Genomic DNA, 25,332 nt, shown 5'->3' with positions numbered 1-25,332 from the left:
AACCTTACCATTTGCTTACGCATATATTTTTGAAGAACCAAGCCATTACAGCATCTCAGCAGTCTAGGACGCAATGAAGCAGGACTTACATTTTTCAAAGTTGTTACTCAAGATAAAAGTATTATTTCTGGTAGGATTGCAAGGAAAATATTATTAATTTTTTGAAAGATGGCATTGAACTTCTTACACTGAGTGTATAAAAATAATGGATAGGGATTTTTAATATAGTAAGTAAAATGACAGAAAAGCAGGCCAGGGTTTTGTAAGGAAGCACAATAGAAGAGCATTATTTTGTGGCATAGATTTATTTAATATATAAAAAAGACAGTGGGGGTCATTACGACCTTGGCGGTCTTTTCGCAAGACTGCCGAGGTACCGCAATGCTGAAGACCAGTGGTGGCGGTCTTCCGCGCCGCATATTATGACCGCTGGCAGCCCACCGTCCTTTTTCGTACAGAAGGCTGCCAGCAGCCATACTGGCAGATGGCGGGAAAGTGGAGGTTGCTCAACCTCCACCGCCCATTGAATCACGTCCCATGATTCGGTGTGGAGGTGTTCTGGTGACGGTGTTCTGGTGGCGGAGCAGCCCCCATGGATCCCGTCCCCTCCTGGAGGATCAACTGACAAGGTAAGTTCATCGTCCGTTAGGGAAGGGGGTGGAGGGGGTTTTGCGTGTTGTGTGCGTGCATGGGGGTGTGCGTGTAAGAGTGCAGAGGGGGTGAGTGAGTGAGTGTATGCGTGCGGGGGTGTTGTGTGTATGGGATATGTGTGCGGGCCAGACGGTGTGCATGTCTGTTTGTATGTGTGCGGGTATGTGTTGTCGGGGTGTATGTGTGCATGTAGGGGTGTGTATATGTGCATGTTGGGGGTGTGTGCGTGTAGGGGTGTGTATATGTGCATGTTCGGGGTCAGGGTGGGAAAGGGGGTTGTGGCACCTTTGGGGAGTGGCAGGGGGTGGGAGGTGTGGGGGAGGATTTGTGGGTGGTAGCGGAGGTGGGGGAGACCCCTATCAGTGCCAAGGAAGGAATTCCCTGGCACTGATAGTGCCTACCGCCATGGATCACATGGCGGTTCCCAACCACCCGAGACAGATGGCGGTATGCAGGGTCCTGATACCGTCGGCGGTCTAGTGATGACCGCCGGGCTGGAGACCGCAATCTCCAGCCCAGAGGTCTTCACCGCCGTGGCAGTCAGAATGGTGAAGTGGCGGATGACCGCGGCGGTTACATTTTATTTCCGCTGGCCTGTTTGCGGTCTTACCGCCGCTTTACCACCGACCGCCAGGGTCGTAATGACCCCCAGTAACATGTGCCTGAGAGGCAAAAGTAGCAATACTAATTTTATTTAGTTAGATCATCATGGCTCTAGAATAGCTGCTCAAGGGTTGTTTGGAGATAAAGAACTTGTACAAGAGAGAGAGAAAGTGGCTTGAAATAACTGTCTATAAGAAACAAGGATGGCTTAACCAGTAAGCAAAATAAGCATTTGCTTAAGACATCAAGGGAAGGGGGCCACCATAGAAATTATTCCACTGCGGGATTTACCATGGACCATATGGTGCAAAACTGCAAATGGAGCAGCTGAACCAGGTTCCACAAAAAGGGGCTGCCTCAATAAATAAATAAAAATACATATATATGTATGCATACAGTCTTACAACAACGCTGATAACATGTCTGGGCATTATAAGGGGGTGCAGCAAAAACTTTTAGAAACAATCAAGTTTGCTATACATTTGCCCTGTGCCGCCCATTCACTAAATCTGGTAGGCCGTAGTGCTGCTGACTGCTGTCAAGAGGCGGTTAATTTCTTCTCAACAGTGTAGTTGCTTTATAACTTTTTTCAGCTCTGATAGAAGGATGGGGGTGAATGCTATGGCAACAGCAGAGATTTGTTAATCTTTCCTAAACATTTTAGAAGCATTGAAATGTATAGCTGAAGACCAGTCACAAGAGGGAGACAATAAAGGAGAAGCAAATATTTTTGCAAATGAGCTAGAATTCATTTTATGTTGATTTTTTTAGATGCCATTTTGCAGAATTTTCATAAAGTAAGCCAAGTTCTCCAGAATGGAGATAAATTTGAAAGGTATGAAGTAGCTACAAAGGCAATGCTACCCGATGTTGATTATAAGGCAGTAAATGTATGAGAAGCTACCCAATGACAGAGATGCCACACCAGAAGTATATCAGAATGCCAGATAACCACCTTTTACACAATTGTTGACAAACTTGAAAATGAGATGAGAAGAAGAGGACAGCTATATAAAGAAATAGCAGAGAGATTTTCTTTTCTAAGTGATGTGCCACATAATGTCACTTCATCATCTACTGAATTTGAAAGGTAATCTCAGTGTTGTCAAAAGCTGATTGATGCTTACTCAGAAAACAGGAACAATAATTTTTCAGCTGAGCTCAAGCAGTTTCACTCATATGTGCGTCATAAGTTCAGCGCAACTAAAAATGTAAAAACAAGATCCAGTCATGCTGAACTTTATAAAATAATTGTAGAAGGCAATATTTAATGTGCCTTTCCAAATGTAGACATTTCCTATCATATATTTTTAACAAATTGCTCAGCTGAGCGTTCATTTGCAAAAATCCCAACAAAACTATGCAACAAGGCAGGCTGGATGCCTTATCTCTACAAAGTATAGAAACAGATGAGTTACCTAAAATTAGTTTTGAGGATCTGATCAAAGACTTCGAAGTTATAAAAAGTAGGAGAAGACATTTCAAATATAAATAGAGGAAATACACAAAAATAAACATGATTTTTAATCTTGCTGTAAGCTTTATTTCATTTCGAAAAATACAATTTTATTTTATGGTTTATTATTGTTTCATATTTTAAATTATATATATATGGGGGCATAACACTCTTTTAAGAGCCTAGGCCCTCAAACGGTCTTAATCTCGCCCTGAAGAAAGGGGATCATTTTGAGCCTGCAGATCAATTGTCCTTATGGGTGAAGTTTCTTTAAAATATGGAAGCCTGGATGCAAACAAACAATTTCATTCCCAGGCACCAAACAGGCTTTCAAGTGGCATTGTAACTGTGGGCAATCTGAGGCTTTTTCTGTTTTAATTAATGTTATGATCACTCAAGGCAGCTCCGCAAGTGTTTTATTACCTTCTGGGCTTCCGTTAATTGGGCTGAAACTTTATAATGACACATGGGTTTGAATCAGTAGGGGTTTCAATTGTCATCCTTCTATAAAGAACACAAGGGCTTCAACAGAGCATTGTTCTAGTACCAGTGCTATTTATCCTGTATTACAGACATGGAAAGAGATCTTGTAAGGCCTGGTTGCTTGTTTAGTTCTGGGTTAGGTGGTAAAGCAGAGCAAACTTTACAGTTCCTAGATGATACTTTTAAGTTAGACCAAAACAAGCACTGGTTTTAATCAACAGCTAGTGACTGGACCACCTGTCTTTGAATGTGGAAAGAACTGAAATAACAAGATTAGGAAGTCAATAGATAAAAATGTGGTCTTTATGGATTGAGACCATGAAATTAGAACAAGCAGAACAATATAATGTCTGAAATATGATTTTCCATCTGGGGGTAGAGGGGAACCATCAGTATTTGCTTAAATAGGAACAAAATTGAAGACTCCTATTTAAGCTTTCAAATTCTCATTTAGAAAATGGCTATCACTTCCTTGGCTCCAATGCTGAAGATAATAAAAGCAACATTTTACCAGCTTTCTCTTTCTGTATTCAGGTCACTTAGTTATGCACACTAGGTGGTTAGGCTTGACACAATGCAATGCTTGTTGTGCAGTGTGTTGTTTGCCTTGCTCCTCTTCTCAAGCTCCGTTACAGCTAGAGGTCAGCGTAGTAAAACAATATCTAGCCATAGGAACTAGCTTTTTGAAGCAGTGGCTCAGGTTGAGGTAAGCGTGCCAAGGACCACTGAAATAAATTGGAGGAAAATGTTTATCATCCAGAAAGCATCAATAAACACATTAGTCCTGGCCCCTTGAGATACCCCCATTGAAAAAGTGTTGTCCAGAGATTCTCAGTTTTTATTTGTGTTTATGTATCATCAGAGAAGTTATTTAGCATGGGTAGACATTGCTAATCTGGGCCAATTTTTTCTGGACTACATTTTTAAAAATGGTGGATGTGTGGCAGTGATGATGTAATATTTCAGGAACTGTGAGACCTATATACTTCATTTTAGTGTCAAAATATAGGTTTTTGGGGTCAAGTAGTCTTATAGAGACAGAAAATAACTCCTCAGAGCAACCCTTCCCACATTTTCCAAAACGGTGGCTCTATAATGTTGTGTTTTTGCCATCATATTGTTAATTTGTTTTAATATTGTTTTTGTTTCAGGTTTTCTGTTGATTCAAATTTATAAACATGAGCAAAGCAAGAAGTAAGAGAGGACTTTTACCTCCTGCCAGAGTGTTGCTAACTACAAAATCAGAGGACTCCTTCAAAAGAAAAATTTGCCATTTGCCAAACTAATCTGAAAAAAAGCTAACATCAACTGCGGCTGGGCAGAATAGAGTTCAAGATGCTGCTGAAATATAGCAAGATGAAGTTCACAAAATTTTGAAACCGATGGGTGAAGAGGAGCAAATGTTTTATCATTGTAACAACAAGTGCTACAAGTCATAGACAAGGGAAAAGCCTGAAAAAATAGCAAAAAACAGTGAATCACAACAAGAATCTGAGTCTTCTGAGAAAGTGATAACAACCAAACACAATGCCCATCCACTTAGAAGATCAATGGCTACCCCTCTTCCACCTCCAACAACTGATCAGAAAGCAGAGGATCATCATTATGTTATCTATGGTTTAGCCAGAACAAAGACTAAAGGGATTGATGAAAGAACAAAGTACAGAGTATGTGAATCTCAAAGGGCAAACATGTTTTTATTTGCAGCTAGTTTCCCAAAATGAAGTTTTCAGCTGGTTAGCTGATCTAAACAGTGAGGTGAAGTTATGTGCAGCGGATTTTTATGCCTACCTGAACTGCATGAATGCATACATTAGAAAATATGAATGTATAAAGAGCACGCAGCAGCAACATAACCACCAGCCTTCAGTTAAGTTTGCACTTTTTGAAAAAGCAAAGGAAGTTTGAAAGCCTCTCTTGAGTGCTGGCTATGGGTTCAAACTCAGTGAAATCAGCAAAATAGTGCTCAACATTAATGAAGCTGTAATGATCCACAAAAATTGAAATTAAGATTTGTCTGGTGAGAATGTACAATGACAGAATTCATTTTTTTCAGTCTAACAAAAAGGCTGAGCCACTTATGGTGGTCTCAGCTGATTTGACTCCTAAAGTTCTTGCTGCCAAAATAAGATCACAGGATGCTGTAAAATCAGCAGGAACCATTTTAAGAAACGTCTCAAAAGATTTAGATTTTGGACTTAATGACAGGTTTTGTGATGACCCAGAGCTCTGCAAATCATGGGAGTCAACAAGAATGCCTGATGTTGTCTTACTGCTTTTTACATCATTGTTTAGTATCAGCAAAGCAAAACTGTTACAAACTAAAGTTCTTAAGTTCGGAAAAGAAGCCAACAACATTGATGATGATTTTGAAGATATAAGTGAAGAATTGAAGAAGTAGAAGACAATCCCTTGAACCGACAGGCTTATGCTATACAAATGTAGGGGGTGATTCTAACTTCGGCGGGCGGCGGAGGCCGCCCGCCGAAGTTCCCCCACCAAAATACCGCTCCGCGGTCGAAAGACCGCTGAGGGTATTTTGGGATTTGCCCTGGGCTGGCGGGCGGCCGCCAAAAGGCCGCCCGCCAGCCCAGGGCAAATCAACCTTCCTACTAAGATGCCGGCTCAGAATTGAGCCGGCGGAGTGGGAAGGTGCGACGGGTGCAGTTGCACCCGTCGCGTATTTCAGTGTCTGCTAGGCAGACACTGAAATACTTTGTGGGGCCCTCTTACGGGGGCCCCTGCTGTGCCCATGCCATTGGCATGGGCACGGCAGGGGCCCCCAGGGGCCCCGCGGCACCCCCTACCGCCATCCTGTTCCTGGCGGGCGAACCGCCAGGAACAGGATGGCGGTAGGGGGTGTCAGAATCCCCCATGGCGGCGCAGCAAGCTGCGCCGCCATGGGGGATTCTAAGGGCAGCGGTAAACCGGCGGGAGACCGCCGGTTTACCCTTTCTGACCGCGGCCAAACCGCCGCGGTCAGAATGCCCTGCGGGGCACCGCCGGTCTGTCGGCGGTGCTCCCGCCGACCCTGGCCCCGGCGGTCTGAGACCGCCGGGGTTAGAATGAGGGCCGTAGTGTCTTTCCCAAATCATGTTTTATGAAGTACACCATGGCAAAAAGAAACCATCACTACACGTGATGACTGCCCAAGCAATCTATGCCAAGTGCAAAAGTAGAGGGCTAATCACTTCAATGAATAGGATTGGTGTGTCAACAAGTTATAATGACATAGTACAGAGCAGGAATCTTGTGAATCCCACAGCACACCACTTCCAAGTCAGTTTACCAGGAAAGGGTTACATTTGCTGCTATTGATAGTTTTGATTTTGAAGACAGCTCTTCTTTGTCTGTAACATCCAGATACACATGATAGTGCCATGGTGATTTTTCAAGACTGTATAAATGACATAGTTGCTGGAAAACAAGCTGTGTCAACTGAATGCATAAACAAATGAAGCTGCAAACTTATAACCCAACTACCTTGCTAACGTGTGCAAAATTACTACAAGCCTCAACATGTCCCAGTCTACCAAAAAGTTTCAAAGTGGCTAAGGACACCGATCTTCTTCTACCTGATGCCATGGTCCGCAAAGCTGACTTAACTGAATTTATAGTATTGCTAATTCAGTGTGGACTGAAGGATGAAGAAAAGTCAGTTCCTCTGTGAGCTGGAATTCATGCTCTGATCTCCCAGAATACCATCCCTCTGACTAAGGTTAGGTTTTTACCTGTAATACCATCTCCAGCCACAAACTACACAAAAGCATACTTAGCTCTGAAAATTTTAAAAAATGTGCATGCTTAGCTTGAAGACCATCCTTTCTTGCCAATTTCTGCGATGAAGGTGTTTTCTGTATTGTAGCTGACATTTTCATGAGCAATCCGGTAGAATTTGATGATCTTTATCCATAAAAAGGTGTTTTCCACATGAAGAAATTTGAGTTGGGTGTGCAGGAAGTTATCTCAGTCGATGTGGCATAGATGATGCACTTACTGAGGCTCGAATCTTTAGAAGCAAAACTGTCCAGTCAGTACTGAGCAGAACTCATTATGTTAATTGTTACAAGGTGTGCTCATCATATCTGAAGCTGTAGAATCATTCCGTTGGAATGCTTTCTGGAACAAGAACGACAAATGGGTTTTGCATATCTCATCTCAGAAGTGAAGAAGGCACAGGGTGCACTTCATTCAAAAGACACAATGCAAAGCCAGGCAATTTTCAATACATTCAGTTCAAAATCAGAAAACCCGAAAACCAAGGGGCATATTTATGAGCCCCTAGCGCCAACTTGCGCCACATTTGTGGCATTTATTTTGACATAAATGTGACGTTAAGGTGGCATTTCCCACGCGCCATGTTTACTTTGTAAACCCTTGCGCCACATTATGCCTGCGCCAGGCATAATTTATGTAAGGGGGTGTTCCCCCATTAAGGGGGCTGAAAAAAATTAAATTTCTGTGCGCCATTTTTTTCGGCACTTTTAACGCCTGCTTATGGCAGGCGTTAAAAGGGAGCTTCCAATATTTATAATGGGCTCCTATGCACTCTGAAGGAGTACATCAATAGCATCACATAGAATTACGCTATTGCCCCCTACCCTGCGCCATGGTGTACCATATTTTAAATATGGCGTGCACATGGTGGCAGTAGGGGGGCGCTAAGGGGCACAGGGAAAGTGGTGCTGCACTTGGTCCAGCGCCACTTTCCATAAATATGCCCCCAAGTTTGTAGAGTTTGTTAAAGAATGTGAAGAAAAAACAGAACTGCTGATTGGGAAAGGGATTCTGAGCTGCATGTGAAGACTGTGGAGTCACTGATTAGTGTGTTTTGTGAGTTTGATTGCATAAACTACCTGAGATATGGGTCCTGGTATTTGGAAAGAGTGAAGAAGATAGAGGTGAAAAACCATACCTCTACAGAAAATTAATTCTAAGACATTTTGTGGTGAAAGACAGAGAGGGAAGGTTCAATTATGCAGCTCCAGATATAAAACTGGAACAGACGATCTAGAGATCACAGAAAAGCTCCAAGATAATTGTTGGTCAGACACATAAAAATAAATATATTGCTCAAAGACAGCTACTTTACCATGAAGTCCTTTCTATTTGCAATGTTTTCAGAGAGATGACAAATTCAAAATTAAAAGACCATTGTGAAACTGTTCCTCACCACAAACCCCTGGGAAAGGGAGGGTAACATTTTAATAAACATGTTGACAGCCTTCTTCATTTCCTGCAGCAGCAAGGAAACCTCTTTGAAATGACTGAACCTGTGCGACTACACAACTTTTTGACCAAACAATATGTGGATAATTATATACAGACATGTCTACTGGATGCCCAGAACATGGATCAAAACAATATGCAGAACTGAAGCAGGAGAGATATGTGCTGAAAGTAAAAAAGCTGTTGGAAGTGATTACTAAAGCTGAACTTCCATGCTTTAATTGTGATAATAAGATCTTCGTCCAACCAGTCACTACAAAACAGGTCACAAAAAAACAAAATTCTCAAGCACATAGAGAGATGGATGTAGCAAAGGGGTGAATTTATCAAGGACATTCAGTCCATGATCTTCTTCCAGCAAATCCATTATTTGATGGAGATGCTGCAACCAAACAATTGAAGCACAAACCCGTACTACAGCACAAAATAAAAACCTTTCACTCGAAGACTTTCAATTTGAAAAGGTGTTCTCATTGAAAACTGTTGTTGTTGTGGACTATATGTCACAATTGCAAATGGTCAAGATTTCATCCATGCAAAACTTCGGAGGGGTCGTTCAGACTGTTCTACAGATATCAAAGTCAGTGTGCACCTTGCAAGAACTGCACATTGTCTCTGAGAGTTATCTTGAACTATCTGTCAAAGACTATTAGATAATCATATGAAAGTCTACAAGTGGAACAACTGACCTTGCTGCATCAAAAATGTCCCACCTATACTTGTGCAACTTGTTCTGGTCATCAACATTGAAAAAGATTAACTTGGAAATGTTAACTCACTAAAACATTGCTGATGCTTCAGTGAACACTGAGGCCCTGATTTATACTTTTTGGTGAAAAAATGCTCTAACGCAGTTTTGCACCAAAAAGTTTAGCACCGGCTTGCACCATTTCTGTGCACCAGCCGGGCACCATATTTATGGAAAGGTGCAAGCCGGTGCAAAGGGTAGACGAGTGTAAAAAAATAATGACGTTAGTCGGGTGGGGCTGGCGGAATGGAAGAAGGTGGTTTTGCACCAAAAAATGACGTTAGGCAGGTTAGAGTAAAAAAAAAAAAGACTCTAACCTGCCTAGAGTCATTTTCTGATGCAAAACCATCCATACCACATGTATCCTGTCTTAGAAAAGACAGGAGTCATGCCCACCACCCCAATGCCCAGCATAGGAGACCAGGGTCCCCTGGGCATGACCATTGCACCCTGTGCTATGTATGGGGGCCCATTTCAGGGCAACATGGCACTTAAAAAAAAAAATCTTACATGTACTTACCTGGGATGGGGTCCCCCATCCTCTGCTGTCCCTCTGGTGTGGGTGGGGGTGTCCCTGGGACATGGGGAGGGCACCTGTGGGCTTATTCCATGGTGTTTCACCATGGAAATAGGTCCACAGGTCCCATAAAAACCTGCCCTGACCCAGGCGTTACAAAATGGGGCAAAGCAAGCTTGCACCATTTTTTTACCCCACCTCCCTCCCGTGCACCATTTTTGCATGGGAGTATAAATATTTTGTTAAGGCCATAGAGTCATTTTTTGTACGGGACTGCCTACCTTGCATCTCATTAAGGGAAGGTAGGTTTCCACATCAAAAAAATGACTTTAACTCCATATATTTGGCGCTAGACGTGTCTAGCACCAAAGTATAAATATGGAGTTAAGTTTGCACCGAATTAGAGTAAATAAAATGACACTAATTCGGTGCAAACAGAGTATAAATATGCCCCTGAATTTCAAAGCATTGCAACTGGAATGATTGTCAATGAGGATATGGTGCCTCCAGAGATATATAAAAAAGGTACGAACCATATTGTTCAAGAACTTAACAGCAAATTGGAGGAAACTGACCCTCATGTTGTGACACGTGTTGAGTGGGCTGTTCCAGTCAAGTCATTGTACTGACACAGGTGTTATTATTGTGCTTCTTAGATTTGTTGCAATGGTCATAAGTCAAGGACTGTCAGAGTTCTGGATAAGTTATTGAACAGTCGAGAAAAGACACTTAATCCCCCTTGATATCCTGTACAAGATACGTGACCCAGAGAAGCCCAATGTTCGAGGCACTCATTCTTAAGGATGATGACACAACTAGCAAAATTGGAACAAAGCTTGTAGTTTTAGCTGCTGGATCTGTGAAGTGTCTAAAAGGTTTTGCTGAGACAGAAGAAGAATGTGACTTTAATGACATCCACGGTGACAGTTTTGTGCAATATGCATGTTGTGCTGGTGTGTCCCCAGCCATGTGTGACACAATTTTCTCCCAGACATATACATATCTCAGTGATTTAAAAAAAATACTGTGACATGTATATGCCTGCAGTGGTCCCTACCTCCTGTGTAGTGCCCCTCCAATGTACCTTGGCAATGCAGCATCCCTACCTTCAAGTCCAGCAATGGGGGAGGGGGGTCATGTTTTCTCTGGTAGGTTTTGTCCAGTTGTGTCCAGTTGAAGACAGAGGTGGAATCAGGTAAAAAAGGGTAGTTTTCACCCCTTTTTCCCCAATCCGCCAATTTAAAAGTGGAGGCCAGAATGCCATTTATTCTTGGTGGCAAGGCACATCCAAATCTGCAAGGAGGAAAGGGTGGCTGGGGTCTCGCTGGCATCCACTATTCCCTCTCCTGGGTCAACGTGTGTGGTATTTCTTGGCAGAGACGGCAGAATGCAGGCTTTCGTCTATGGTACCACGAACATCTAAATACAGTGGGCGGACTGTTGCGGCAGCGGACAGGTTTTTAGCCCCCATCTAAACCAGGCCCTTAGTTTGCTGCCTCCATTGCCCTGCCTGATGACATTAAAACATCACCTCCATATAGGAGAGAGTGGCTTCTCAGAGAGAATTTTATTAACAAATTTCAGGGCCTGCTGGGAATGGAGGCAAGGAGGCTTGAATTGAATTCTGTTAACTTCTCTCTTTTTCCACAACCTTCCCCAACATGAAGGCAACCTCTATGGTCCTTTTTAGGGTCGAGCCTGCGTTGCATGCGCTCGCGCATGCGTATCGCAGCGAGACGCTATAGTATTTGGAAAAGGGCTCGGAGCCCTGTCAACTTCACGTCAGTGTTTTTTATTGGTTCGTGGGCTTGCCTAATAAAATCTGCTTGCTTTCATTAGTCGAAGGCACGCATACGTCATGACTTTTCCAGTGGCTAGCCCTCCTCGAGCGCCGTGACCAAGTACAGAAAACATGCGAGCCTCGCTGTTTTCCATCGGGCTCGTGGCCCTCCTCGAGCGCAGCGACCAAGTACAGAAAACATGCGAGGCTCGCTGTTTTCCATCGGGCTCGTGGACTTCTTTTTCTCTAATTTACGAGCGCGATCTCGCTTGGCAGAAGTCAAGCGCTTTACATAGTTGATTTCACTTTTTCGGGTTAAGTACATAAATGCACTTTTGCCCGATAGGTGAAAAGTCGGGTTAGGAGTTTACAACGCGATTAGCTCTAACATGAGCAAACGCGAGACCTGTTGCATTGTAAATGCTTGTTTATTATTGCTGAATGAGGCTCTATAGAAGAAAGGCCACCTAACCACTTGACAAAGATAAAATAAACGCGACCTTGTACTTGTGTGCCTTCAGTACCCTAAATTAACACTGCCCTGCTGCAATGTTACAGTGCTCGGTGGGATATCATGTCAGCTTAGAAGTTTAACATATATATTATTTTTATTTTCTTATTTAACACAAATTTCAACTGAAACTTCATGAGACATTCAACAGAACGCTGTACTTTTTATTAACGTCTTGGATAGCCTTGGTGTGGAGTCATTCTATTAATTACTTAATGGACATTTAATCACAAAACAGATTGAATAATCAAACTGTGAATTAGAAAGTGTCTTAGCACTGTGGTCGATGTGATTAAAAAACAAATCGGATATGGCCACATCTCCTAATGAACTGCTTCTAACAAGAGACTGATTGTCATGAAATGGATCAGTGGGCTATTATTTTGACTTAGTGGTTAGTAAATGGCAAAATAGTTGTATACCTACTCAGGAGTATGGATTTTTGCAACAGCTATTGCAGTTCCTCCTGGCAGATGTCTAAATGCTGAAAGCTGATCAGCTGAATAGGTCAAAGAGTGTTCAGCCTCCACTGCTAACACATTAGAATCCAGAGGACTTGCCTTCTAAGTGGAGAGAAACCACAGCCAAGATACTTGGGGAGCTTCAACTGCATGGTCGTCATTTAGGGATTGCCAGGGGTCGCATTTGTCCTACTGCGACCCTTGGCATTGTCCTTGCAACCCCTGGCCACACAGGTTGTAACAAAGTTAAACAAGGCTCGTGTGTCTTATGCGCTTTCCGCGCTCCTCAGCTCCATTGTGTGAATGAGGAGGCATGGAAACTAAACAGTAGCCAGATCCAAGCAAACGCACTTGTAAAACAATTACTTAGTTTACAAGTGCATCTGACCGTGGCTGTAGAAGGCATCAATGTGCCTCCTACTGCTCCAGATTAGAAAAAACAGCAGAGGGAGAGGTGTGGAGGGCAGAAGGTGAGAAAGAGGCAGACAGTAATAGAGGTGGAACACAGTTGATCGTGTAAAAGAGACAGGGGATAAAGTCAAGTGAGAAAGGGAAATACACTCAAATATTATAAGAACAGAGAGAGAGAGACTCAGCTGAGATAGAGGAGGAGGAGAAGAAGTGAGTAAGAGACAGCAACAGATGAGCAAGAGAGACGAGAGTGTTAATAAAAAAATATAGGGTTGAGAAAAGTGACAGCAAAGGGGAGGGTGACAGCAGGTCAACAGTCATATGCCATTACTTCCTGTGATGTTATTAGGGTCAAAGGACATGTGATGTCACTTCTGCTACCTTTAGCATTTTGGTGATTCGACGTCCATGTTCAGCTGGTGCTATCTTTTGTTATTGAAAAAACGGATGCCTCTCCTACTTACTGTAGATTTCACAGAGCGTCTTCAGGCACTGGAGTTTCCCAAAGTTTAAAGTGATTACATCTCTCTTCCCTCCTTTATTTTTTGTTTACTTCCCTATTGTTCTACATAGCACAGACTTCATCTGTCGGTATTTCAGAGAACTCCACAATAGTATTTGAATAATATTAGCTGACGAGGGGCTTGGTGAAATCAGTTTCAGAGCGGTGTCCAGGTGTTTGCAATAACAGTTACAAAGATGCAGTAAATGTAACAATTTGGTGGGTGTTGGTTAAAGTATTGCAACAACATGAACAGGAGAAACACTAAAATTAGCATTTGTGCAGTAATCATAATTTTGGATAACAAAGAAACACAGATGCTCGGATTTCTGAAAGCAAAATACAAGAATTATCTGACAATTGCTAGCTAAGCGCAAAATACTATGAATCTATGCGATACGAAAAAGAAGGCCATCATAAAAAGGCAAGACGTTGTCAAAGTATGAAGAATCCAGTCTCAAAGGATGTCATCCGGACATTGCCAAGTGCAACGGGAGAAGTAACCAGGGGAAGTGTAATTGCAAATAAATAGTGTACAGCTGTAAAGGAAGCAGTTATATCATGAAACTGAGCATCATTCATGGACAGTGAGGGCAAGCTGTAATGGTTAGAGGAGGAGTAAGAGAGAGTAGGGAGAGCATACAGGAAGAAAGGGACCTATTCAGGTCCATGAAAATGTTTCTCAATAAGCATGTTTACAGAAGGAGTTTGAAAGCTAAGGAGGAGGTGGTGTTCCCGACATCTATCAGGTTGTGGAATATCAAGTTGGGAATATTGTTATATGTTCATATCGTATATAAGGGAGAGAAATTTATACAGGTACATAAATATAGATTTTCAATACCTAAATCCACCTATATATACCTTGACAACATATATATTGACAAGATATGACATGTAGAGTTAAGATTAGTAAATCTATACTTCACAATCTGCAATTACATTTGCAAATTTGGGTCCTCAATATTTTGGCTACAATATTGAAGTATCACAATGTTCCGTACTCAATATTCTTGACTACAATCATTGATGGAGCTTTGCCAGAGAGTGGTCTGTGCAAGGTACCCTTTTTCTTCAAATGTGGGTTGCAGAGTTCTCTTTCATGTTTTTTTTAAATACAGGTTTCATGATTCTTCAAACATTTGTCACCCATCACTAGTTAACAATGTAGGGAAACAATCCAATTAAATGTTTTTCCATATGAAAATGCATTTTTTACAAAGCCACTTCCATCTTGAGAATGCGATCTGCTTCAGGGACTGTTCGCAAAACTGTTAAGTAGCCCAGTCAGCCAAGAACCATCCCCCCAAGAAACATGGGCCCGATTCACAAAGGTAAACTTAGACGTTTGGCCTAAACTTAGACCAAACGTCTACGTTTACCATTTTTGGGAATTAACAAAGGGCATTTGCGAGTTGTATCTTTACGTCTGCCCCAAGTGTAGGCCAAACGTCTAAGTTTACCTTTGTGAATTGGGCCCCATTCTTTTAGTATGTTTCACTACCAACAAGTTTGAGCCAGTCTTGCATTTCTCTGAGCCCAGTAGAGTGAGTACTTATGAATGACATAGAAACAGCTATTTGGGTGCATGAGACCATTCTGATTGTGATATAAACTATATAAATTAAATACATAGTGATCTCAATGACTATTAACACAATGATCAAGCTGCAAATTCCACAGTACTACCAACTTTCAAATACAAGATAACTGGAATCTGCAATTTCACTGTTTTTAATGCCTTGATGGGAATTATGCTGCCATCAACTTTTGCACTTTATCATACTTTTTATAAATTAAGTCACATCTTGAAAAACATTAAAACTGTTGAACCGTATTAGTCATGCACTACCGGTTTACAAAAGCTACCTCTGAATATTGATGGTGCATTTTGGAAGGCTTATATTGATGAACATATGTTAAGTGCTCCAGTGCATTGTATGCCAAAGTTCGAGCAACATGAACCTTTTACATAAATCCATATCACATATATAGTTTCAACTTTGCCTAAAATAAACGCATTATGGAATTTATCTCAACGACCCTTAATGTAAACTACCCAGCAGACAAGAAACTTTGGCCTCCTCGCTCTTGTAGTGGGAACTATAAGAGAATCTGAGAGCACGACTCATTGGCCCTCTTGTCAGAGATTGGTTCTGAAAGCAAAGAGGGTTTGCAGACACTAGTGTGCACTGACATGTGATCTGGGCTATTTTTGAACATGTACTGGCAAGGCAGAGGTGCAACAAACAGGTTGCATCATACAAAAGGCCAATCCAAATATCCCAGCATAATGGCTGTGAACTAAGGCACATACTGCAGAGACCTGAATTTGAACCCAAAGTCACATGTTTGAATCCCAGCAGGTGCATTCAGTGTTTTCGCCCTCCTCAATTCCATTACTGTTATTCTGTTGTATGCAAGGTATAGAAATATCCGCAGGATGCGTTATGATTAGAAAATGCAGTTGACTATAGAGATTCAGAGGGAAGTGTTAAGAACCTCTGGCCATAATTCTTCAGTACTAAAACCAAATGCTAATATATTGATGAATAAGACATTGCGACCAGGCCAACCCAATGTGACGAATTATGACCTTTTCCAATTGAGTCCAATGCTTAACCTTCACATCACACCATTCTCATCATAAAACGTTATTCGATTCGATAAAAAAAAAACATAAAAGCACAGAGTCAACAATTCATCATTAAATACAAAATAAAACTTATTTTGACATCTACAATTTAGTAACCCATATAATTAAAGAACATGCAATAAAAGAGCACAAGTGTTCTTTCTATCCTATCTCTCAAAATGTGCAACAATTACAATACATAAAGTGCAATTTTTATAGAATCCACGCCCACCAAAAAACAAAATACATATATATAGGGAAAATATACAAAAGCAAATGCTTTATGAACGGGAAATACTAACTGTATAAAGGACACCTCAATGTTCTAAAATTATCCATACAATTTCCGTAGGGTGAGTGCTCCTCTTATGAAGTTTAAAATTGTACAACAAGTATCACTGGTCTCAAGCGAGTACAGGTAGTTAAAGCTTTCTCTCTACGAGCAGGGGTGGTAGGCCTTTAAAACTGGAAGCAGGAACTTGGATCTCAAGGTTTTATAAAGTGCATAGAACAGTATAAAGTGCACTGTAGATTGTTTAGCCACATTGTTGCAAGGGTATGGAACAAGATTATCGGACCATCTACCTTGGCTCGGAAAGGCTACCAAAAAATGGACAGTGCCCAAGCGAAACCTAGTCAAATAAAACTATATTGCAAATTAAAAACCAAGGTTAAATAAAACTGCAGATGATTATTAGAAAAATTAATATTACCAGCTCAATGAACTCTGCTGGCTTAGTAACTGCTGATAGAATGAACTTGCCTTTGATGAGTTTTCAGATCTAATTATAAGTTTTGCTTGAGGAGGCATTTTGAGCAGATTATCAAAGTCCTTGATTAAACCCAACTCCCCAAAAGCTTGTATCAGGTACTGAACCAAGGGATCTTCTGAACCTTGGACATATCAAAACAATCTGTAATAATGGTTCTTGAGAAGTCTAAGTCTGGGAGAACCAAATTGAGCCCATAGCAACAAAGAGGCCAGACCACTACGAAGTTAGACATACTCCAGCCCCAGTTCTGAGTGACAAAAAGGAGTAAAAGCACTCTTTAGATCCATCAAAGGCCTTCTGCTAAAGTTGTTTTCTACTGTTTGAAGGGTATTACAGCTACTATGTCCCCTCACTCCTGCCCCATAGGTAGCAACTGAGAGACATTTTGTTTACAAAGCATTAGCATCTACTTCACAGGTTTGTGGCCCAATTTAGCCACAAAAAAAGAGGGCCTCTGCCTCTCTGTTCTTCTGTTGTGCTCTTAAAGTCAATTGAGGGTCCCAAGATAACTGTGTGTTAAAAAGAATCCCCAGATAGGAACAAATATGAACTTTCTCAATTACATAACCTTGTACAATGAGTGATTTTGACTTTGTTAACTTGGGACCACAGACCATAACATAGGACTTTTTGTAATTCACTTTTAAATCAAGCATCTATAGTTTTCTGCAGACTCATCATCTTCCGCATAGAGGAGTGGTGAAATAAAATGTTTTCCAGTCTTCGGCTAGTCCAATTTCTTTTCCAAAAGTTGCCTCTAAACTATTTGTATAAATAAGGAACAGAAAAGGGGCCAATATACAGCCCTTGTGGACTCCCTCAGTCAAAAATATTGAGTGTTATCTCACCGTCAATGCAGGATCATATTTTAACCATAGTGTTAAAATGTAATCTTCACAGAAGAACAAGTAAGGGCTCATCCACCTCCAGGTCTCCCATCATCCTCCACAATATGTCATGACTGATGGTATCAAAGGCACACAATAAGTCCATGAAGGCCAGAGGTAAAGAGCTCTTCATGGACTTAGGGCCTCATTATGACCCTAGCAGTCTAGCGACCAATGTGGCAGTATGAGCACCATATTGCGACCGGGGCGGTAGCGCTGAGGTCAGACTGCCAGCACCACCAGATTACGATTTAACATCGGCCTGGTGGTGCTGGTGGTTCTAATCTGCAAGGGCAGTGCTGCAAGCAGCGCTGCCCTGGAGATTACGACCCCCCCTCTCCGCCAGCGGTTTCATACCGGTACCACCGCATGAAAAGGCTGGCAGAGACAGGGTGCAGGGGGCCCCAAGGGGACCCCTGCACTGCCCTTGCACCTGGCATGGGCAGTACAGGGTCCCCCTGGCCAGCCCCGTACCAATGTTCATCATCTGCTTTGCAGACAGTGAACATTGCAAAGGGTTCACTACAGCATTGCTGCCGGCTCTATTATAAGCCGTAGACAATGCTATAGGCTGTTTTCCGCTGGCCCAGCAGGTCAAAAATGAGTTTCCGCCTGCTGGGCCGGCGGGAAACTTGTAATGGGCCCGACGGGGAGGCTGCTACACTGGTGGCACCCTAACCGTCTGGACTTCGGCAGACTGGCTTTTCCGTCCACCAAAGTCTTTATAAGGCCCTTAGTGTACTTGCTGACAATCAGTGGCAGATTAAGGCGTTGTTCTATCGTGCTCCTTCCCCGCCTAAAACTGAATTGAGATTTGGAAAGCACATTGTTGACCAAAGCCCACTCCTCTAGTCGAGCCAGTAATACCCCGCCCAAAATCTCTACTGTGGCATCAATTAATGATATTGGCCTGTAACAGGCCGAATTATTCTGTCCCTCTTTTTAGGGTTGAGCCTGCGTTGCATGCGCTCGCGCATGCGTATCGCAGCGAGACTCTTTAGTGTTTAGAAAAGGGCTCGGAGCCCTGTCAACATCACGTCACTGTTTTTTATTGGTTCGTGGGCTTGCCTAATAAAATCTGCTTGCTTTCATTAGTCGAAGGCATGCACAGGTCATGCCTTTTCCGGTGGCTAGCCCTCCTCGAGCGCAGCAACCAAGTACAGAAAACATGCGCGGCTCGCTGTTTTCCATCGGGCTCGTGGACTTCTTTTTCTCTAATTTACGAGCGCGATCTCGCTTGGCAGAAGTCGAGCATTTTACATAGTTAATTTCACTTTTTCGGGTTATGTATATAAATGCACTTTTGCCCGATAGGTGAAAAGTCAGGTTAGGAGTTTACAACGCGATCAGTTCTAACATGAGCAAACGCGAGACCTGTTGCATTGCCAATGCTTGTTGAAGAAAGGAGCCACTGTGGCCTCTTTCCAAGATGTGAGCAAAGGACCCATAAAAGAAGCTCTGGAGATGTCGGGTAACAGGGGCGCCCAAAAGCTAGGATTATCATTAAAAAGATCAAGTGGGCCTTATCAGGTCCAGGAGTTTTAATGCAAACACCCTGAGTAATAGTATCAGATACATCATTTATTGCGATAGACAGACTAAACTGTATGGCTTGATCCATATTTTGAATCATATCTAAATCCCTTTCCTCAGGATTCTCTAGTAGGTGGATTAAAGATCCGTGAAAAATATGCCACCTATTCATCCTCTGAAATTAGGGAGTCAATTTTTTGTGCAGGGACTTCGAACAACAAAGAGCGATTAATCACATCCCAATTTTTTTTGTGTCCTTCAGTATCCCTACTACCAAAAAGTCCTACCATGTCTCTTTCCTGAGCTCAGCTTTCCTTTGAGTTATAACCACTTTATAATTTGCCCTAGCTACCTTAATTAGCCCTTTATTATGGGAAGTGGTATGCAGGGCTCTTTTTAACTCCTTGTTAGCTTTTGCACAAGCACTATTAAACCATCACACAGAGGGGACATTACTAAAAGGGTATCTTTCTAAAACGGCTGATTAAAAAGCCAAACAAAGCAATTCCAAATCCCGTACTTGCACAACGGGAACACCCTCTACAGTCAGGCCGCTATTAATTAGCTCAAGATTGTCACTCATAATTTTATGCTTTAGGACCTGTGAATTTATCTTGTCCCATTTTACCCTCAGACCTTCGTTCGGATTATGCCACAAGGGAAGATCATTAAATTTCTAAGTCGCTGATCTTAAAATTAAGTTGATATGCACTACTAAAGGGTTATGGTCACTAGCGCAGTTTAGGGAGATTGTAAAATCCCAAACAAGAGTGCTGTTTTTCTAGAGCTTAGCTTGTACTTGTGTGAAGTCCCCCAGCGAAGGTTGGACAGTAATTAGAAGAATCATCAACACAATCATTTGGTGGGATCAATTCATTAGAAATCAAAATGCAGTTTAACACTATGGGGGTTATTACAACTTTGGAGGAGGTGTTAATCTGTGCCAAATGTGACGGATATACCACCAGCCGTATTACGAGTTCCATAGGATATAATGGACTCGTAATACGGCTGGTGGTATATCCGTCACTTTACCGTCACTTTTGGGATGGATTAACACCTCCTCCAAAGTTGTAATAACCCTCTATATGTCGAATGAGTAAAATGTACCATTTGTTGGCCATCCTTATTTTGCACCCCACATACATGTATACCTCTAAAATCACAAATTGCACAGTTAAAATCCCCAAACCACAAAATACATTATGGCTATTTGGATAGGGTTACTCTCCTGATTTCCCCTTGTAAGTTATCCGCCACCTGTGAATTGCGGTGGTCAAAAATATTATGCTAAAACTTTACAATTAAAACATTTCAGTGTTTAAACTAGAAAACAAGAGCAGTTTGTACCAAGGTGAAAAGCATACCAATTTAGTTTTTTATCATATTGAGTTTAACTGAGATAAGTACAGCTAAACTCCCCTGATGTGATAAGGGCTACTGGGGAACAATCGGAGCAATACCCATTTAAATAAAAATCATTCACAGTCCAAGTATCCTGTACACTTATTATTTCAAAACCGGAAACAAAGTCCACCCACTCCTCATTGCTCAACTGTGCGCGAACTCCTGCAATATTCCAGGACAATATTGAAAGAGACAAATCAGAGTTCTGGGGCTTCATTTGCATCCATGGGTTCTAAAATAATTTGATTTGCACGGAAAGCCAGAGAAAACACTTCCCCACGTCCCGGATCCACATTCCCTTCAAGGTGGCAATCATCTAAAACCTCTGCTACAATGATTACTTCTCATAAGGTCTCCTTTGGGAATGGCACCAAACGTCAATCATTCTCAGTTAACTCTGATAATACCTCATATCGGTTTGGCTGGACAAATGGTGCTAAGGATGGGGGTTTATGTGGATGACTCTGTGTTCTACTCTGGTGTTCATTAAAAGAATGCCCTGGTGGTGGTGGTGGATAAAAAAGCCTAGTGGTCACGCTCTTATTTGACCAAAATTTAAGTTTATGCTCCCCAAGCATAACAATAGAAAGCACACAAAGTTGGAATAGTTGAAATTTAGAACTACACATTCACGCTCTATAACTTTAGCTGTATGCCCAATCCACCGAACTCTACAGGCCATGATTCATTTGTCACTCACTACACCATAGCAGTCCACGTTCCTCGCACACCAATAAGCAGCTTTATTCATAAGATTTTGACAATTCTCATTTAGGTCTTCTGCCAAAGGAGGAACTTCCTTAAGGACCATTGTAAAAGGGGTACACTCGAGAGGTAAATGTAAATGTTCAATAACATCTTTATGTTAAGTGGGTACACTGAGCTGGGGGCGAGTCATTATATCCTCACAACCATGAGAATGAATGAACTGAGATGGACGAGCTGGGACTGCAGGACCTAAGACCCTCTCTCCCCTTGCACTATGCTTATCTATAGACCTGGAATTACTAATATTGTCTTGTTGTATACATCCTTGAGGAGGATCTGCAGTATCCATAGATAGGGGACCTATAACCTGCTGCTCAGTCACTTGTAGGTAATCGGGGGCCTGGTTTACCTCACCTTCCAGAGAAGAAATAAATGAATGAACCTCTTTTCTAGCATTAGCCAGAGTCAAAAGTTGATCTTCAGTTTTCCCAGGCTGTATCAATATGGTTTTTAAGGCATCTGTAAAAAGGTTTACAATACGGGAATACAGGACCTCCACTGAGACTGAAGTCCCATCCTGACCCACAAGATTAATCAAGATATTCTCCTCTTGACCAGGACTTTGCAATCTTTTAGGAGGAATAAGACATTGCTTTTTAGATTTTGTGCCAGCCTCTGATCCTTTCCTTTTCCCTCCCTTGGCTTTTAAATTTCCGCCCTCACCCCCACTCTGATCTGCAAGTTGCAGACAAGGGCAGATTTAATGGCAGCATTAAAGGAAGCAACAGAAGGGGAAAGGGACGGAATGGACTTCAATGCCTGCCTATTTTTGCCATCACAGGTCCCCAATTCCTGAACCATAGATGTCTGTAAAAGTGGTGGTGAGGACAGAGACAATCTCCTCTCTACTAGCTTGATTACTTTACTAATGGTGCCCACAACACGATGCAGAAATCCATCATGGGTAGTACTGGTACCAGATGGCACAGAAGTGGTATCTGATACTTCAGGCCCACAAAGATAGCAATTACACAATACCTTAATGTCTCCTTCTGATATTAAGGCTAAGACAGTTGGCTGAGCCCAGCTTCATCCGGCCACGGATGGGTGCAGATGGGTCCGCTTTTCACCTGGGTGTGCCTTGCGTGCGTACTGTGCTGCGCCAGTCCAACATTGCCTAAAAGCGTCAGCTGCAGCCCTGGCCCCTCCTCCAAGCCAAGTGTATGCTGGGGGACCGAGACTCACCCCAGCACAGGTCAGCGGAGGTCACCACTGGTTCATTAGGGCATAACAGTGGTGGCGCAGCCCTCCTAAATCACCCGAGTTTGCGTCCCCAGCCACTCAACGTGACAAATTATGGTCCTGTTGCAATTGAGCCCAATGCTTAACCTTCACATTACACATTGAACAAAATACAGTCTTCTGTATTGAGAAGAACACAAAACCAAACCCCAGCCTCACAGTTTCTCATCCAAACATTCCTCCATATTTGTATAAAAAATTGAGCTTTCTCCTCTTGATTTGCTGTAGTTCAGCTTTGGAAAGATGTTATGCAAGATCTCATGTCTGCTGTGGAGCACCATCTAAACAAAGGCCTTTATTTCCCATGTTGATATATCTGTGTCCCTTGTTTCTGCCCTGAAAACTCCCCCATGGCAGCATGATGATGATAACATTTCAGTTAAACTCAGGAGACTCTCACTCAAGTTATACATTATAATAGTGATGCCATCAAAAGTAATATAAGAAATTAGATCATTGGATTGTTGAAAGCTCTACTGAAGACAATGGGTTGGTTCAGGGCTAATAATTCGTGGTACAGGCCTTTCCCTCCAAAGTCACAATGTTTGCCTTTCTTTTTCCCCCTTTTTGTATTTAGAACATTCTACCTTCGATGGTTAGAATACTCTAATGGTCTTATAGCCCTCTGATATTGCTGTTTGATAACGGCCCTTCCCCTCATTATAGGCCTTTGCTTACAACTCAGGCTTATAACTTGGGTTAGAAGCTTTACCATTCGACGTAGCCTCTAATACTGGGCAAACATTCTATAGTGTGACTTTAGATAAGGTAGCTGCATGATGAGCATTGTAAGGTCTGATGTACCAAGCAAAGACTATGTTTCACCTTATACCTCTAATCTCCTATCTTCTGAGGTTTTGACAGAAACATAATTAATTTGAATTCGGTTTGTATGTTATGTGTTTTAATGGTGTATACCAAAACACAGGACCTGATTTGTAGAAGTTTTCTCTTATGTAATACAGCTGTTGGACTGTCTTAAGCTTGGAAATGTGGCCATGATTTATGAAATGCTTTGCTCTGGCTTAAGGCAGTTTTAGGACAGTCTTGGCTTAAGAAAGTTAAAAGACTTTTTTTAAGCCAGGTAAAACCCATAGTAAACTGGGCTCTTCTTTCATGGCTTAAGGCAGTTTTAAGACCCTGTTTTCAGTATTAACAATGTTTTTAGGCCAGAGAATAATATTGGCAAATCTGGTCCATATATTTATATGTAGAATTTAACATTACAGTATTACAGTCATCCATAAAATGCAGGATCCACCGTGAGGCAAACTGCTAACACAGGTTGGATCCACTAGAAATCTGACAAAAATTACAAAAAACAAATAAATCTAAGAAAACTCTGTGTTTGACTTTTTCGAAATGCAGTTTATGTCGCATTGCATGTTAGACTATCCATTAACGTAGCAAGGTTAATTCCCCCATTGACTAGGGAAGTAATACTGCAGTTATCAGGTGTCAATGGGCCCCAGACCCACTGCACCTGCTGCACCAATTGTAGATACATCCCTAACTATATAGCTAACTGCAGCTCATGACCAGAGACAACATGCAAATAGTCAATGAATAGACTAAGCAGAGAATTAGTCAATTTGCTCATACTGCTACTTACCAGATTTGTGTGCAACCTCTTGACATGTATCGATTAGGAATCTCAGTCGTACTTGCACCCTTGTTTCTGAAAATATGTCGTCAAATTCTGCGCTGTTCACATACCATGTAAAAACGTGATCGTCTCCTGAATAAAATAAAGACAGTGAATAGTTTAGAGCGAAGCCACCAACGTGCGAACAATTTGTGTTACAACGTGTAGGCACATTATCGATGAAAATCGTTAATCTTGTTCTTCGCACCCCATTTTACTGCGCTGCATTATGTTCAACTGTTTAAAATTAGTCATCTATTGTGTATCTGCTTTTGCAAAAAAAAAGTGATTTCTTTTTTTCATGATTTTTAATGCTATCATAAAACATTTAAATAGCAAAGCACAGCAGAACTCTTCTTCACAAAGACATAAAAACATTTCTGTCGTGACTTTCATAAAATAACAGAATATTAAGGAATGTTTGAACTTGTGAACTTCTGTCGCACTTTGAGTTTGAATCATTAGAGCGCCAGTAAATAGAACATGCATTGGCAAAGCCAATAGGTCTCAGCAATGGGTGACCTATTGCCTTTGGCAACGGGGTGGGGGTGGCAAACGAGAGGGCAGAGGGGGTGGTGAACTGGAGGGCAGGTGGGGGTGTGAGAAGCCAGCGGCCCACGTGCTTCACTGTTGCAGTGCTGAGGATGCAGCACAGATGGGGCAGAGGGACAACGAGACCAGGCCTGTATTTGCGCCCCAAAGATAGTTACACTGTTGGGGTAAGTGCTCTGGGGTCACCCAGATCACTGAAAAGCCACTGAAAGAGTTGTAAAATCCAGGCATGAATGAAGGCAGCTAGGGGAGGAGAGGAGATAAAAGAGGGACAGGGGTTGGTGGGGGTGAAGAAGAAAGGACGGGGTGGGTGGGTGTCAGGGAAAAGAAGCAACAAGGGACAGGGATATGACACACAGCATACTAATAACAAGAAATAAGCAGAAATGTATAAGCAGGGCAAGAAACAAACAGAAAATGTGCAGACAGTCACAAACAGAGGGCAAGAAATGAGCAGAAAGGTACAGCCCGTTGGCAAGAAACAAGCAGAAAGGCACAAACAGAAGGCAAGAAACGAGCAGAAAATGGGCAGAGAAGC

General features: G+C 42.1%; 1 protein-coding gene across 5 annotated transcripts in view; it reads right to left on the bottom strand.

The window, feature by feature from the left end:
- MAPK10 (mitogen-activated protein kinase 10) overlaps positions 1-25,332 on the bottom strand; it is a 794,060-nt gene that overhangs the window by 628,164 nt on the left and 140,564 nt on the right. For 4 of the 5 annotated variants that reach the window (XM_069236167.1, XM_069236182.1, XM_069236175.1 and 1 more), the window contains one exon: positions 24,210-24,335. The gene's annotated coding sequence lies outside the window, so the exon portion shown is untranslated. Of the gene's footprint in view, positions 1-24,209; positions 24,337-25,332 lie in introns of those variants that run through there. The other variant, XM_069236153.1, reaches the window with a different exon arrangement.

This window comes from Pleurodeles waltl, chromosome 1_2 (genome assembly GCF_031143425.1).
Source record: "Pleurodeles waltl isolate 20211129_DDA chromosome 1_2, aPleWal1.hap1.20221129, whole genome shotgun sequence".
Taxonomy (NCBI): Eukaryota; Metazoa; Chordata; class Amphibia; order Caudata; family Salamandridae; genus Pleurodeles; species Pleurodeles waltl.
This window is presented reverse-complemented; position numbering and strand designations above follow the sequence as displayed.